Source organism: Ursus americanus, chromosome X (assembly GCF_024610735.1).
Source record: "Ursus americanus isolate L20-20 chromosome X, mUrsAme1.1.p, whole genome shotgun sequence".
Classification (NCBI taxonomy): domain Eukaryota; kingdom Metazoa; phylum Chordata; class Mammalia; order Carnivora; family Ursidae; genus Ursus; species Ursus americanus.
In genome coordinates, this window is record NC_142164.1 from 114,300,035 (window position 1) to 114,318,195 (window position 18,161).

Consider the following 18,161-nt stretch of genomic DNA (forward strand, 5'->3'; position numbering starts at 1 on the left):
TTTGACGTTATCTGAAATTCAGATATAACTGGGAGTCCTGTATTTTTATTTACTAAATCTGGTAACCCTACTCAGGGTAAACATGATACATTCCTGAAGGAACTGACCAGTGTGAATTAATGCATGTACTACTAGATGAATTACAGTAGGACTTGCTTGGAACTAGTCTTGGGTTGGGTTCCCCCCAGAAGCAGACCCTGAGAGAAGGATCTGCGTGCAAGTAGTTTATTTGGGAAGTGACAGAAGAGAGGGAAGAGAAGGAAGTCAATGCAGTGTGCATTAACCAACAAGGTACTGCTGTGGATAAGCGAGAACCCCCTTCAGAGATGTCTCCCCCCAAGAACAAGAACACTGCAATATCTTTCTTCAGCTCACATTTGGCATTAATTGAGGACCACTGCTGAGGATCTGAATTCCCCTGCATTTTCAGCCAAGCATGCCTCGGCAGCCAGATGAAAGCCTCTGGCAGAGTGATAGTGAAAGCCTGCAGAAATGGGGAGTGCCAAGGGGATATGAACAGGCACTGCCGTGACAGCATCTGCTACAGTGATATCTCTGGATCATGAGCCCTATATAAACTGAGTTAATTTGGGAATCAAATTTAAGTCCAAAAATCATGGGAAGTAAGAATTGGGAAAGACCTCAAAGATAATGCAGTCCAACTCCCTTATTTCACAGATCAGGGTGTTATGGCTCAGGGAGTTACTTACCCAAAGGCAAAGAGTTACCTATTGACAGGTCTAAGGTGCTATTTCTACTATTATTAGGTCACCATCAAAGACTGATGGATGATGTGCAAAGAATGTTCACATTTCACGGACGCCGGTGTGAGCATTCTACACCCAAGAGAGAAGTAGCTCTCTGAGTTTGGTTAGGAGTGGGGTGTTGGGCAAGCACCATACTTATCTGGTAATTATGTAGACCCTGAAGTGATGCACTCACTGTGAGCTAAAAATCCAGCCTCCTGCTTGGGTCTGGGAGACAGAGTAGGATATAAATTAGGAATCACACCTCTGGCATGCAGAGGTTGCCCTGCACTAGGACCATGTCACTGACTTTTTTCTGCTCCCCACCCTCACGTCAGTGAGGTGCCCGGTGTTCCCTAGTTCACACCAAGATCCTATCTGAAAAAACTCACCTGGAGGAGGCTGGACTAGGCTGGGTTCACCTCTCCACTCTATCACTCCAGTATTCCTCCAGAGGGGTCCCACACAAACCTTAGGGGTAGACAGAATCCTTGTTCTGATTCCCTCCCAAAGTTTTGTGTGAAGATCAAGTGGGATCATGGTGTGAAATCTCTAAATTCCTATAGATTTGCAATCTATAAAAGATAACATATAACTGAGATATTCCAGCTCCTGGTGTAGAACTGCCACATAGTAGAGCTCAATAAATGTTTAACGAATAAGGGATGGAGTCCCTGAATTGCAATTCATGGCTTATCCTCACATAAAAATTCAATGTATTCTACTTCTTTTTGTTCAGTTTGTTAGAAACTCCTGACTACATGATTTGATTATGTTGTTCACCTTCTGTGATCTCTGTTATAGGGCAGGCAATAGAAATAGGAGTAGCTAAGGGCAAAGATGGCAAGAAGAAATATCCAATGCAAATTCTGTGACCTGAACAAAATTTGTGCAGATCTAATGATCTTTGAAAGGTATCCACAAGGCTTTTATTTACTTAAGCATTTGTAATTTAAACCTGAACAAGAAAACCAATCAAGATAAAGTAATTGACTCTAACTTAATAGACATTTTTTTCTTCCCAAATCAGAATTTTTCTTCTGCAACATGTAGCAACTAATAATTTTCTTATCTGGCCCATAACTGATCTCACAGTAAGTCAAAGAAATTCAGCTGAGATTTTAATGTTATATTTAACATTATTTTTCACTTCTTAACTCAATATACTAGACCCATGCCTAAAGCATTACAGATAATAAGCAAACCCACCTTTCAGAGTTTCTTTACAACTCTTGACTTCCACTTTAGCAAAGCCCTTGGCAAAAGCAGTGGGAAGGAACTAAGAAGCATAGTAAGTCTGCTGCTCTAAGCACTTAAACACCAAACCAGAGAAATTAACTCAACCTGGAATGTTCCATACATCTTTAAGACACATGTGGTAAAACATTTACGTCCATTTAATGAAAACATAGCTTCTTGAAATCATGTTTTCTAAGAAGACAGTGAGGGTAACCTTAAATCCATATCACTTTGAGTTTCCAAACATAGTCTCTTGGATTCCAGAAAAAGCAGATGTGAGCTCTGAGAAGGACCTCAGACACCACTGAGTCCATTCAACTCATTTTACGAATGACAAAATCAATGCCCGGAGAAGTTAAATGACATTCTCCAGCCCAGGGGTCAGCAAACTTTTCCTGTGAGTGTCCAAATAGTGAATATTTTAGGCTTTGTGGGCTAAATGGTCTCTGTCACACCTACTCAACTCTGCTGCTGTCATGTGAAAGGCAATACTTCAACAAATGAGCATGTCTGTGTTCCAATAAAACTTTATTTATAAATACTGGTGGTGGCCTGGACTGGGCCTATGAGCCACAGTTTCTCGGACCCTGATCCAGGTTGCACAACTGAATAATGTCAGAGCCAGGCCAGATCCAACTTCCATTACTAACTATGTTTATTTATTTATTCATCTAACAAATACCTATTAAGAGTCTACTGAGTACCAGACATAAGGCAGGACGGTAGGGCATTTAGTACAGCTGATTAACTCCAAATTCAGAGTGTAATATTTTGTCTACAGGAATAAAATCTAGCGGTCTCTACTAACTGTGTCTTAAGAAAACATCTCCAATTGGAGATCAAATTTCTGATCATGGAAATTGTCCATGGACACAAAAATTTGATGTCCTTCAGAGCTAATAGCATAATTCATCGGCAGTTGTAGGTCTCTGTTCTCAAATGCATAAGTGTAATAATCATTTTATTAATGGAAATAAGCCATCAGGACTTCCAGGACCAGCATCCCTACCCAAACCCTGGTCATGAGCATTTCTCCCATGGAGTTCTCACAGCATTTGGCTTACCCTACAACCACCCATTCTTCCTAATACAGTGTCTCTGCCAACAGATACCATGGGAAGAACTGGTTTCGGAGAAAAATGAGAAAACTAGATCCAAAGGCACTGGCTCAAGTGAGGCAGAGGGGCAGGAGAAATGTTAAGTCATTTGTTGAATCTCTCCAGAAATATTTACCAGCCTCCAAAAACATCCTGGGGATATTGGAGTATACTGTAGAGACAAGATCTCATTCTAGAGGGGCTTAGAGTATGTGTGTGGGATTAAACAGATAGTGATAACCTTTATAAAAATTAATAAATAAAAGTGAATAATGGAATAGAGAGTAACTGGGGGCTGTGGAAAGAGGAGGGGGCTATACGAAATACAATAATCAAGAAGGTCCTCTTCAAGAAGGTATCTTCTGAGCCAAATGCTGCATGATGACAAAGAGCTAGACTCATCTGGATCATGTGGGACAGTGAGAAGCACTGGTTCAAATGGCCTGAGACAGGAACTTGTTTGGCGTGTTCAGTGTGGTTAGGCTAGAGCAGGTACAATGGTGTGACAGGAGGTCAAAATAGAAGGCAGGGGTGGCTGCAATAGAGAATGTGTCTACAAAGCAGGGCCCACGCCCCACAGGGCACGACCCAAAACAATCCACTGGGATGCAAGATAACAATATCGGCACTTTAATTTAAATGTATTTTTTGTCTAAAATGGCAAGAAAGAAATTAAGCTTTGCTACTGGGTCATATAAAGATTGTGTGGTACTCTCGCTCAGTTGGGATATCTGAAGGTCATGAGCCAAGTATGTTACTGGAAATCTCCTGAGGGAAAAGAGTTATCAAAGGGTTTGTCAGGCACCAGAATACTTCTGTTCTGTTGCAGTTGATACATACCTGGCTAAATGATTTTACAGATTATATTCTCTACTTGTAACTAAATGAACCCTCACACAACACACGAATGGCTTAAAAAGCTCTGTGTAAAAGAATCAAGGACTGACACTAATACAAATAATGCAAGCATAAGAGAAAAGCAAGAAACTAGAGTTTACGTTTCTCCTTCTCCTATTATAATCTCTTGAACAATGACAAGTCCTGAGTAAAAACAATAATGATGAAATTCAGTACTTTCAAAAGCATCTGACTGCCACATTTCACGTCATCATTCAATATTTAGATACAGCTATATAGATGTGTAAATATATACAAATATAGAGATACAGGCAGAGAATCAAAAGAAGAGTTTCTCAAAACAATACTTATTAATAATGTACTCTAACATTTTGTCTTTTATTTTATTAAAAAGTGGTATTAGTTATTATTTATAACCCACTAATGGGTTGTGATATTAATATTATAATCTACCAATACGTGGTGATATGCACTATTTGAAAAATACTGATATAATTAGATCCAAGGAGAAATCAGCCACACAACATTGAAATTAAGAAGACTCCCTCCATACAGTACTGTTAACTATCAATCTCAGTACAAAAGTATATTTCCATCTTAGAAATTGGCTAATGCTGGCACAAAGTCATCAATATCTGCAAAATATTTTAAAACTAAACAACCAGACTATGAAAACAAACCACTATCATATTTTTCAGTAATATAATGAACCTCATGGTTTTATGAGAAAGCAGCCCAGTGTCCATTGACTGATGAATGGATAAAGAAGATGTGGTATGTGTGTGTGTACACAATGGAATGTTATTCAGCCATTAAAAAAAAGATGATATCTTGCCATTTATAATGATATTAACAGTACTAGAAAATATTATGCTAAGTGAAATAAGTCAGAGAAAGACAAATACCATATGACTTCACTCATATGTAGAATTAAAGAAACAAAACAAGCAAAGAAAAAAGAGAGAGGGAGAGAGAGAAACAGAGAGAGAGGGAGAGAGAAACCAAGAAACAGACTCTTAACTGTAGAGAACAAACTGATGGTTACCAGAGGGGAGGTTGGTGGGGGGATGGGTGAAACAGGTGATGGGGATTAAGGAGTGCACTTGTCCTGATGAGCTCTAGGTGATGCACGGAAGTGTTGGATCACTATATTGTACACCTGAAACTAATATAATGTTGTATGTTAAGTATGCTGGAATTAAAATTTTTAAAGAAACCATGAGACAACATTCAGTCCATTACCTTGCAAAATTTTACTAAACCCGATGTATGTTTAAAAGTCTCAGGTCTCACCAAGGGGCACCTGGGTGGCTCAGTCAGTTGAGCGTCTAACTCTCAGTTTTGGCTCAGGTCGTGATCTCTGATCTCGTGGGTTGTAGGATTGAGCCCCATGTTGGGCTCCATGCTCAGTGGGGAGTCGGCTTGAGGATTCTCACTCTCTCTCCCTCTGCCCTCCCCCTGCTCGTGCACTCTCTCTCTTTCTCTCAAATAAATAAATCTTAAAAAAAATAAATAAAAGTCTCATTGACGATCTCTTAATATATTAATTCAGTAATACAGTCATCCTCCCTTATCCAAGGGAAATGCATTCCAAGACCCTCAGTGGATGCCTGAAACCCCAGGTAGTAACAAACCATATCTATGCTATGTTTTGTCCTACACATACATACCTATGATAGAGTTTATAAATTAGGCACAGTAAGAGATGAACAATAATAACTAATAATAAAATGGAACAACTATAACAATAAACAGTAATAAAGGCCATGTGAATGTGGTCTCTCTCCTTCTCAAAGTATCATATTGTGCTGTCCTCACCTTTCTTGTGATGACGAGATGACACAATGCCTGTGTGATGAGATGACGTGAGACTAATGACGTGGGCACTGTGATGGAGCGCTGGGCTCCTACTGACCTTCTGATGATATGCCAGAAGAAGGATCATCCACTTCTGGACCACAGTTGACCAAGGGTAACTGAAACCGTGGAAAGCAAAACCACGGGTATGAGGGGACTGCTGTGTGTAATCTACAAACATATATATATACATACACAGACACATGCATCTATGGCTGATCTCGGCATTTTTTGTGAACAAATAAATTTGGAGACTACCACTATAGCTCACGGAATTTGTCTACCCTGGACCTTCAGTAGCTGCCTGTGGATTTCTAAGACCCCAGAACTAAGAACTGTGCTTTTTCACACTGTTTCGCCTAAACTCAATGTCTGTTGTCCTTTCGTACCTGAACTACTTGCCTGGAAACTACCTACTTGGTGAAGTCCTTCTCCCAAAAGCAAGTAGTTGGACATAAGACATAAGATTGGACATAAGTTGGACATAAGATATCATAAGACCAAGCCACACAGTAGTTACTCCTAGGCCAAAGCCTTCTATGAATCAGAGCATTCTGATTTGGCTTACTCTACAATCTGGATATCCTTTTAGGAGAATCAAATGTGTGAAAGGAGCTGGTGTATTCCAATCACCACTCCATTTACCAGTTATATAATCTGCCCTGGTTAAAAGAATTACCTTTGGAGAGAGATAACAAACTTGGACTAATTATATTAGATACAAGAGCCTCAGCCAATGTCTTAACCTCTCCATTTCTCCATTTCCATATTCATAAAATGCTGAAAATACTTCCCTAATGAATCTTATGATAAGGATTCATCGGAAAACCTAGGGAGCACACCTTAGTACAATGTCCAGCACAAAATGAGTACTGCCTAGGCTGGGGCTATCACCATCGCTATTGTCGTAGTTGTCCTTCTTGTGGAGACTGAGTTCTGTGTAGCCCATCTCCGTATGTCCTACACAACTCACAGAGATGTGCTTTAAAAAAAAAATCAAGTCACACATTTCCACATTCATGAATAAGAAAACAATACCATTCTAATTGTATTTGCCAGAAAACCCAACCAATTTTTGAATCAGATCTGTGATGCTGTCTTGGACATTTTGTTTTCATAGCCACTAGATCAATTTTCGAAATGATGATGCTCACCTGTATTTTTCAAAAATGAAGATGAAATGGAAGGGCGGGTTTTGGAATCTTGCATTTTATTTTCCATTCTCTGGGTGAAGTTGGGTCATTAAGCCACTTTTTTTTTCTTGGTCTCTTTTCCATCCACCTAGAAGATAAATGGTATCTGGTTTTGACTATCTTCTTTGTACAAAATGTGTTATACATTTTTAAAGAACAGTATAATCCACTCAGTTTTACTCATTGCAAGAATTCATCTCCTGAAAATGTCACAAATAGCTGTTCTTCCGACTCTTCTCTCTCTACCACCCTCAATTTAAATAATGATTAACTTTATGAAACTACTCATAACAATGAATTATAAAGCCTCGTTCACATTTTTCTGCACAGGAACAAACATTTACTAGAGAAAAATCCATTTTACTATACAGGGAAACACTCACATTTTACTATAAACAGAAATTAAGAATGCCAACAAAATCAAAGCATGGGAAGGTCAATGGAAAATGTCCATTAACTCTTCAATTTTGGAACGTATCTTTGTTCTTAGGGGATCAGCAGATGAGTGGAAGTCTTCAGGGATAAATGAGGCATCAGTTCTCTAGAATATTCCCAGAGCAACAAAAGAATGACAGGAGGGTTTTGTATATCAAGACAATAGGCCTGGTTGCTTTTGCATTTGTTAAATAACCCCTTGGTCACTCAGGAAGAAGCACACGCTTTCCCTAAAGGATACCAAAAGCGCCCAATTGTGCAGTTGTGCATGCAAATCAAAACTACTGGCCACTTTCCACTTCCCTTCTACTTACCCTGTTCACAGTCTTGGCTGATTCCTGTGGGCTCTCGTGTCCCCTAGCTGGCTTCCTGTGTCCTCCTGCCGCTGCTGTGTCTGACCACCCACTTAGTGCTGCCAATCCAGTGCCCTTCAAGGACCTTCAGTCCTCACCCAGGCACCTCTCTTCTTCCTCCCTCATTCCTTCGTTCTTGTTAACTTTCTGAGCAGTCTTTGTTTACTTATGGCACATATTCCCAGTAGAAGTTATTTTCACAGACTCATGCGACGTGTGCCACTTGCCAAGGCCGTGGAATGTGTGGGAATCCAGTTTTCCCTCCCTCTGCCTCTGCCTGGCAGCCTATTGTCTCCTCCTGTTAGCACCTGCAGCAAAGTCACAGCCCAAAGTTGTGACAGTACCAGGAGATCCAAAGCGACCAACGGCAAGGTCCTAAACATAGAATTATTTCAATGCAAGACCAAGCAGAACCCAAGCTGAGTAAAAGGCGAACAAGGAGCATGTCTTTATTAATGCTAAATTGACTCAAAGGAATTTCTGGCTGTCATAAGAGTTCTTTCACAAATTACACAAAGAAGGGGCATTGTAAATGAAGACATTATATGGCCATGCCATAATTCCTGATAAAATGTATTAAAAGGATACTGAGGGAAGAAAATAATGGAGAAAAGAATTTCTAAGCTGTCTTTGTCAAACTCTTAACACATCAGTTCTAAGTCAGAAGCACTGAACTAGAGGCAAAAATGAGTAGTATCATGTAATAATATATAGTTTATGACTGAACTATGAAATAATCTGGGTCATCATTTTTGTAATAAGTCAAAAATATTAAGTGACTTCCCACTACCAACACCCAGGAGAACATAGGGGGGTACTATAGACCTCTATAATCGCCATTAGTTCCACCAAAGTAGCTTCAAATATCCCTGTGATCTAAATAAAAGCACTGTGCCTGCCATACAAACACATCTTTGAGACAACTTTCCAAGTCATACACCTCCAACCAGGTTGCTACCCTAAACACTTCAAGCTAGTCCTGGTCCTTTATCTAAGAAGCAGAAGTCAAGAGAAGATTAAATATATGAGCATTTTGTTAATAGAAATGCCTATGCGAAGGGAAATAACAGATGGGCTGAGGCAAGGTTGAGAGAGCTGACAGACCCCCATTTACTCAGTAGAAGCATCCTAGACCCCTTAACATCTAAGGAAGGTTCAGCAAAGCTGTCTGGGAGTTCTTGAGCCAAGATCAACCAACAAAGAGTTTGCTTCCTGAAACAGCATGCTTTAGCATCCCCACTCAGTCATTGCTGGGGAGCAGCCCATGAGAGGCAAGAGCCACAAAGGATCCCAGAGGGCGGAGCCTGGGGCCCTGGGACAACTGCTGCCCGGAGTAGGAGGCCTATGAAATAAGTTCTCAGGGACAACACACGACTACTACATAGAAATTCACAGGTTTATATCTGTGCAATAAATCTTGAGTTCGGCATCCAAATTTTCCCTGATCTCCACCTAACCCATGTGTAACTTTAGTTTATGGCACTTCCTTTTTTGACATGTTTACTTTAGTCTAAGTAACCCCTTGGTTCCAGAGGTGACCAAAATGCATTCCCTCATACTATTCCCTCCCTCTAATACTTTCCTCAGCTCAAACCCTCTTTTCAAGCTCCTACCTACTCTGCTATAAGGTCATTCTTAAATGCCAATTCAACATTAAGACCAAACTCAAAACTCTCACCCACACCCCATTTGCTCAACCCCTACCCTTGTAGAAAGGTTCCTTCCCACCTTAGAACATCCAGAGAACTCTGTATACTCTTGTGCTTAGAATATTAAGCACTTTCTACTTGCTTTAGTTCTTTTAAGTTTTATCTCCATAGCCAACCCCAGGAAGGAATGCAAACATTTCAAGTGTGTATTCCTGTACTATTGGGCAAACAGTGCACTGAAAAAAAACCCAAATGAGCTAATGAAAGACAGATTCTGGCCTGGCACATATCTATTGACCCAGGACTAAAAATAAAGCCAGAAGAACTTCTTTATTTCTTACTTTCATGTTTGTGTTGTTTAAAAAAAACATTTACAAGATAAACAGGAGGGGCGCCAGGATGGCTCAGTCAGTTAAGCATCTGCTCAGGTCATGGTCCTGGGGTCCTGGGACTGAGTCCCGCATCAGAGAGCTGGGTTCTCCCTCTCCCTCTGCCTGCAGCTCCCCCTGTGTGTGCTCTCACTTACTCTCTCTCTCTCTGTCAAATAAATGAATAAAATCTTAAAAAAAAAAAAAGATAAACAGGAACTATCAAATCCAAACTAATATTGATTCTCAAATGCAATGCAAAAACCCCCACTGACCTGGGAAAGAACATCATCACTGCTGCAGTCATAGAGAATCCACACAGTATAATTAGCTGACATAGGAAACTGACCCCATAAATGAGTATTCTGTGAGAGATTTAAATATAAAATCCTATTAAATTAAACAAGGAGGCCATTAAACTGAGAAGGCTCTAATGCTGTGGAGGCCTACAAAAACAAACCAAAATCTAAGCCTCTAGATGCCTCAAAGTTACAAAATCAAAATGCTAAGGACAACCAATCACAAATAGCCAACTAGGCTTGGAGTGATAGCCAATCAATAATTTCCCTACTTTGCTTCCATGTTTTCTCTATGAAACTCTCACCCCCAGCTCCTGTGAGGGGAGTGCTCCTAACCACTTCCGGTTTGATGCTGCCCATTTCGAATCGATTTTTGTTCAAATAAACTCTAAAAAATTTTGGGTGGCTCAGTTGGTTAAGCATCTGCCTTCAGTTTGGGTCATGATTCTAGAGTCCTGGGATTGAGTCCCGCGTCGGGCTCCCTGCTCAGCGGGGAGCCTGCTTCTCCCTTGGCCTGCTGCTCCCCCTGCTTGTGCACACTCTCTCCCCCCCTCTCTCTCTGACAAAATAAATAAAATCTTTATTAAAAAATAAAATAAAAATAAAAAATTTTAATACGTCTCAGTCTTTTAACAATTCCAGAGCACTGAGAAACCAAACATAGGTACCTGCTGAGCCCCTTGAGCTTGCTGCTTTCTTGCTGCCTGTGGAGATGGTAGGGAAGTCCTACTTGCTTCCTGGATCCTAGTTCTGCAGCTTTTGCGTTATGAGCTTTCAGACTTTATTTTAACATTTCTTTTTCCAGACTGGGTCCAAAACTGCTAGAAATGGACTGGATCTGACTTAAAAACTGGACTGGATCGGGGGTCGGACTAGGTACTGAACCAGTGCCAATGGGAGGCCTCAGGTGAATAAAATTTTAAGACAGAACAAGTAGGTTAAACTTACCAAAGATAATCTTCAATTACAGTGGCCACGGTGAACTTTGAACCATCTTAGATAACTTTATAATTTACGAGGTGCCCTAGAGAAAGAGGGCTCTCAGCCAGACACTGACTACAAACGGTAGAGAGAAAATTATTTTGCCTCCTCTACAGTTTCTGGTGGCCAGCGTAAGACCTGCTGGGACACCCCCGCTCACTCTGGAGCACGCAGAAGGCATCCTGGGAAAACTGGCAGAGGCCTGCAAAGGGTAACAATTTTTACCAAAGTCAGCTCTCCCAGACCTCTGTCTGTTGCCTGGTGGAGAGAAGGTAAATTTCACATTTTCCCTTCCTTTCCAAAATCGGATTGAAAAAGAAAAAAAAATGGTTATCCATCCTTTCTTTCCTAAGGAGAGCGACAGCCTTCTTTTTTGTCTCATTTTGCATCCTGAAAACTTGGCTTGGCAACTGTCAGACTGGGGGCCCCAAAAAGATAGCTGAACAGAAACGTGTGTTGCACCCTATTCATGGCTAGATAAGCCTGGGCAAAAACGTGGATTGCATTCCATTTGTGGCTTGAGTCCTACCAACTGTTAAAATTTCCCAGTAATTCCAGCTCTCAAGGTAACTGTCCAAGTCCTCTTTCTATTGGTTATCTTTGGGAGTGGCTCTGGATTTGGGAAAATAGTATCTTTTGCACCTGTTTGAGAACCCGTCTTGGCTCCATAGGGTTGTTCAATACTACCAGGAATATTTACTATTTGCCCCAGCTGAAACCTGACAAGATACTCAAAAGGACCTTTTTTTTTTTTTTTTTTTACAAGTTGTTCCATAGCCATAAATTGGCCAAATTGGCAGCTGATACACAGAACCTAATAGGAACGTTTTTTGTTTTTTTTTTTAAAGAGAGGGAGAGAGAGGACATATGTGTGACTGGGGGAGGGAATGAGGGGGAGAGAGAGAGAACCTTAGGCATATTCAAGCAATCTTAAGGCGTGGATCCCAATATGGGGACTCCATCTCACGACCCTGAGATCATGTCCTGAGCCGAAACCAGGAGTCAGATACCTAACCGACTGAGTCATCCAGGTGCCCCAAAGATTTTTTTAAAGTAATCTCTACACTCAAAATGGGGCTTGAACTTATATCCCCGAGATTAAGAGTCCCATGCTCTATCACATGAGCCAGCCAGGCACCCCAAAATTTATCTGTATTTTTAATTAAAGTATAGTTGATATATAATATTAGTTTCAGGTATACAACATAGTGATTTGACAATTACTAACATGAAATGCTCACCACAGTAAGTGTAGTTACCATCTGTCACTCTACAAAATTATTATATTATTGTTTACTATATTCCCTATGACTTATTTATTTTATAACTGGAAGCTTTATAATTTGGAAGCTCCTAATCCCATTCACCTATTTTGCCTATTCCCTTCCCTGCCCCTTGCCCACAGTTTGTTCTCCATATTTATGAATCTGTTTCTATTCTTCTTTCACTCTTGTTTCTTTGTTTTATTATTTTTAAATTCCACATATAAGTGATATCATATAGTATTTGTCTTTCTCTGACATTTCACGTAGCATAATACCTTCTAGGTCTATCCATGTTGTCACAAATGGCAAGATTTTATTCTTTTTTATGGCTGAGTAATGTTCCATTGTGTATATATACCAAATCTTCTTTATCCATCTTTTTTTTTTTAAAGATTTTTTTAAAGTAATCTCTACACCCAATTTGGGGCTCAAACTTACATCCTCGAGATCAAGAGTCACATGCTCTACTGACTAGGCCAGCAAGGCACCCCTATTCATCTTTTGATGGACACTTAGGTTGCTTCCATATCCTGGCTATTATAGCTAATGCTGCAATAAACAGAGAGGTGTGTGTATCTCTTCAAATTAGTGTTTTCATTTTCTTTGGGTAAATACCCAGAAGTGGAATTACTGGACCATATGGTATTTCTATTTTCAGTTTTTTGTGGAAACTCCATACTGTTTTCCAGACTGACTGCACCAATTTACATTCCCAGCAACAGATGATGAGGGTTCTCTATTCTCCACATCCTTGCCAACATTTGTTACTTCTTGCCTTTTGATACTAGCCATCCTGACTGGTGTTAAGTGATATCTCATTGTGGTTTTGATTTGCATTTCCCTGATGATTAGTGAAGTTGAGCATCTTTGTCTGTTAGTCTCATGGCTAAATTTTTGTTTAAGATTTATTTATTTATTTTAGAGAGAGAGAGCACTGTGGTGGGGAGGGGCAGAGGGAGAGGGAGAGAGAGAATCTCAAGCAGACTCCCTGCTAAGTGCAGAGCCCAACTCAGGTCTTGAGCTCATGACCCTGAGATCATGACCTGAGCCAAAATCAAGAGCCAGATGCTTAACCAACTGAGCCACCCAGGCGCTTCTAAAAATGAAAGCCATAAGATTTCTTTGTCTGTATATCTACGTATGTATGTTACAGATGTGTGATATTTTTCTACCTCCAGATGATATCGCCAAAATTAATTTGTAAAGACCTCTATTTAATGGGCTTAAAGACAAAAAAGTATTTACATAAATCAGCATACTCTCAGAAATATAGAAAATAACCCAAATGGTTTTCAAGTTCCCATGATCTAGAATAATCTTCGGTAAATAAAAGCTAGTTTAAGTGTGTTGGTTTAATTAAAATAAGCATGTCTTTAGAGTTACCAGCATTAAATACAGTACTTTTATTCTACCTAGGTTTACTAAAAGTGAAATAAGCTTGTGTTATCTCTGTTACAGAATATGTCAGCAAGAATGATGCTTAGCTACTTAATGCCTTATAAAATTTTCATAAGTAATTTAAACATAATTGCTAAGAACACATAAATTAAATATATGTAAGGAAGATAGAGGTTTATAAATGCACTTTCAAGAATAATTATGCCTAATGGTATATCTAATTAAAAATAGTTTCCAAAATCCAGGGGGTGGGAGGATAGGCAAAACAGGTGAAGAGGATTAAAAGGTATAAACTTCCAATTATAAAATAAGTCACAGGGATGAAAAGTACAGCATAGGCAATATACCCAATAATATTGTAATAACTTTGTATGGCAACAGATGGTAACTACACTTGTGGTGAGCATTTCATAATGTTTTTAATTCTTGAAGCACTGTTACACACCTGAAACTAATATTATTTACTTATTTTTTTCCTTAGGTAGTTCTATTTTTTTTAATAATAATATTTTTTTATTATATTATGTTAGTCACCTAATCGAGAGAGCTCTCACGAACTTAAGAGAGAGAGGGCACGAATGGGGCAGAGAGGCAGAGGGAGAAGGAGAAGCAGGCTCTCCACTGAGCAGGGAGCCCAACACAGGGCTCGATCCCAGGACCCCGAGATGATGACCTGAGCCAAAGACAGAGCTTAACTGACTGAGCCAGCCTGGAGCCCCTGAAACTAATATTATATGCCAACTATACATAATTAAAAATAAAAACAAAAAAGATAATATAAACAACACATCTATACAGTATATTAAGAAAACTTAAAAAATAAAATGAAGAACTCAAACCATTTTTATACAATGAATTGCGACACTGAATCCTGTTATATGTTTTATGTATATACTTTCATTTGCCAAAAATCATGTTCTATTGTTTACATGATGAAAAAAATATTTTTAAGATATGAACCAAATATAAAATTATATATGTATTAATAATATGTATATTCTTGGCAATCATATATGTTCGTGTATATATTTGTGTGTATCCATATATTAGTACATATTTCTTTTTATTTACTTATTTTTTAAGTAATCTCTACACCCAACATGGGGCTTGAAGTCATGACCCTGAGATCAAGACTTGGATTTTCTACCCATTGAGCCAGACAGGCACTCCTAATAGTACATATTTTATAGGGTTAATATGAAGATTAAATATAAAGTGCTTGGAACATAAAAAACACTATATAGATTTTGTTAATATTATGATTATCAATGAATTATACATTTTGGGAGGTCAAAAAAGATAGTTTTCAAAATCTTCTTTTTAAAGGTTTGTTTATTTATTTATTTGAGAGAGAGAGAGTGTGTGTGCAGGGCACTTGGGTGGTTCAGTCGCTTAAGCACCTCCCTTCGGCTCAGGTCATGATCTTGGGGTCCTGGGACTGAGCCCCACATCGGGCTCTCCGCTTGGGGGCGAGTCTGCTTCTCCCTCTCCCTCTGTGATCTCTCTCATTTTCATTCTCTCTCCATAAATAAAATAGATCCTAAAAAAAAAGAAAGAGAGAGTGCAAGCAGGGTGGGGGTGGTGGTGTAGGGGCAGAGGGAGAGGGAGAAGGAGGAAGCTGACTCTCCCCGCTGAGCAGACAGCCTTAGGCAGGGCTTGTCTGAGATCCTGACCTGAGTGAAATCAAGAGGACCCTTAACCAACTAAGCCATCCAGGTGCCCCTCAAAATCTTTTTAGTAACTGGAAACCTGAAAGTTATACTGAGATAAGTTAAATGATGGCTATTCATTGATATCTCAATCATTCCAAATGCGATAAAATACTAAAAACATTAATTACTGAACACAAGTTTATCCACTTTTGCCTTTCTTTTCCAGAGGAACTAAAGATATTTGGCTCTATCAGTAAATATGTTTTGTACCATACTGAAAATTTTACTATGAGGAAGAATATACCTCTAGAAATTGTGAAATGTATTTATAAATTTCCCAATCCACAGAATGCCAGTGTAACCGACAGTCCACATGGCTTACTTCTTAGTTTTCACTAGGAATAAAGGATTCTAAGGGTTAAGAATTCTAATCAACATATGTAATTAAAACTACGTAGGAAGAGCACCTGGCTGGCACCGTCAGAGCAGCATGTGACTTTTGACCTCGGGAGTTCAAGTCCCATACAGGGCGTAAAAATTCCTTCAATAAATAAAACTGTAAAAATCCTACTTAGAAATAATAAGGGTGAAAGGAAACTACCGTATACTCCTGAAACCAGTATTACACTGTATGTTAACTAACTACAATGTAAATAAAAAGTTGATACAAAAAAAAAAAAGAAAAGAAAAGAAAAGAAAAGTAAAGGAGGGAAACTCCTGTGTATCTATAACCTGAACTGGATCCTGAATTCTCCTGGTTTCCTCAAATGTCCGGCTACAACTCTCCAGACTAACGTTGCCCATTTGTTGCCCATTTTCTCCCACCCTTCTGACTTGGAATCACTAAGAACAAAGGCTGCCCTGGAGCCTCCCTGGAAGAAACCATACCCGGTCCTTCTCACTGCCAAGACCACAGCCAAACTGCAGGGCCTTGAACTTGGGTCCACTTCTCCCAATTAAAAAGGGCTCCTCCAGACTCTTGGAAGTGCACACCAGCTGGAGATCTAAAATTAAAGCCGACTACGGAGGGTCCTCCTCAGAAGCAGATGGCATCTTGAGGTGGACAGCTCCCCAAGATCATGGATCAAGATCTTCATCTCCAATCTGAAGCTTTATTCCTTTTGCCTTTCCGCTACTTGCCTCTTCTCTCTGGTAACGCACAGGAAAATAATGCTCCTTCGCTTGGGCAACTATTGCTGAATCTGCTGCTAAGGCCACAGCCACACAACAAAGTCTCTAGACTTTCTTGCTAAGATGGTTTCAGATAATAGCACTGCTTTAGATGACCTACTGGCTGACCGAGGAGGAGCCTGTGCCGCAGCAAACACCTCCCGCACTACCTGGACCGACACGCCTGGTCTTGCAGCAAATGCAATAAATTAACAAATCAGCCACTTGCCTACAACAGGTTGCTGTCCCTTCTTTGATTTGATACCAATTGGTTTGGCTCATGGGGGCCCCGGCTAAGTCTCTCCACAGTATCCTTCTTATAGTTGTCACTTTAATTCCCCTCGTACACTATGCTTTCTCCAAAGTCTTAAGTGCAGGTTCACAGCCACCAGCAGCACATGAGATGGTCTCGCTGGGCTTGGAGAAACAGAAACAAGATGAACGACGAGATGAACAGCAAAAACATTGCTTCCACAGATCTGACATCATAACCTGTGAGCTTCACACTGATTCAAGAGCAACTTGACTCTGATGGTGACTGGGAGTGGCACAAATAGCAAGGCGCCTGGCTGGCTTGGCCACTGGAGCACGAGGCTCTGGATCTTGTGTGTTCAAGCCCTACACTGGGCATACAGTTTACTTCAAAAAAAAAAAAAAGTATTAAAAAAGAAAAAAAGAGTGCCACTAATACCAAGACGTGTTCTATCTGTCATGTATGAGAGGATGACCCATGGGGGAACTGTTAAATTAATGAAATAAGGAGGTCATTAGACTGAGGTGGCTGTAATCCTGTGGCAGCCTATATAAGCAAACCCAAATCTAAGCCTGTAAATGCCTCAAGGTTACAAAATCAAAACGCTAAGGACCACCAATCAGAAACAGCTAACTAGGCTTTGAGGTACAGCTATTCAATCATTTCCTTACTTTGCTTCCTCCTTTGCTCTACAGAAGTCTCTCCCCAAGCTCCTGTTGGTGAAAGGCTCCAAACCACTTTGTTTGGTACTAATTCCAACTGGTGTTTGTTCAAAGTCTTAAAATATGCTTCAGTTTCTCTTAATAAAAGCTCTTCAGCTATCTATGCCCTTTTTATCACTATATCACTTACGTTATATCTCCGCGCCAATCTTCTACTGGAGCTTTTGGTTCTTGTTCACTTTTGTACCAAATATATCCATAATTAATACAAAGAAATAAAATCAATAAATGCCTTGAAGTTGCTTAAGAGTCTCAAAGCAAAGATCTACCTACTTTATTTTTAAAAAATTATATCCTCTGAGAAAGTATTTCAGTTGAATTCAAAAGTCTTAGACTAAAATCTCCAAATTAATTCTACTCCTATGTAAATAGAGAACCTTATAAACTTTTCAATAAAAGAATAACCAGTAGCAAATGAAGATCAATCAATCTTTATCTCAAGGATAACCTGGAATTTGAGCTTTACAGAAAGCCCTTAAAACTCAGCCCATGTTACCTGAAGCAACAAACAAACCGTGTATTCCTAACTTGGTTTAGGGAAAATCCAACCGACTTATAATATTTTTATCTGTTTCATGAGTTCATTTATAATCAAGTTTCAAGAACCTCATAAGATGCTTCCAAGG

At 39.6% G+C, this 18,161-nt stretch overlaps 1 long non-coding RNA gene across 2 annotated transcripts in view; it reads right to left on the bottom strand.

Moving 5' to 3' along the window:
- LOC123797294 (uncharacterized) overlaps positions 1-18,161 on the bottom strand; it is a 68,758-nt gene that overhangs the window by 13,415 nt on the left and 37,182 nt on the right. The window contains exons 5-6 of one of the 2 annotated variants that reach the window (XR_006780923.2): positions 6,952-7,078; positions 5,759-5,916 (exon numbers count right to left, since the gene is read on the bottom strand). This is a non-coding gene — a long non-coding RNA (uncharacterized LOC123797294). The remainder of the gene's footprint in view (positions 1-5,758; positions 5,917-6,951; positions 7,079-18,161) is intronic. The other variant, XR_015723282.1, reaches the window with a different exon arrangement.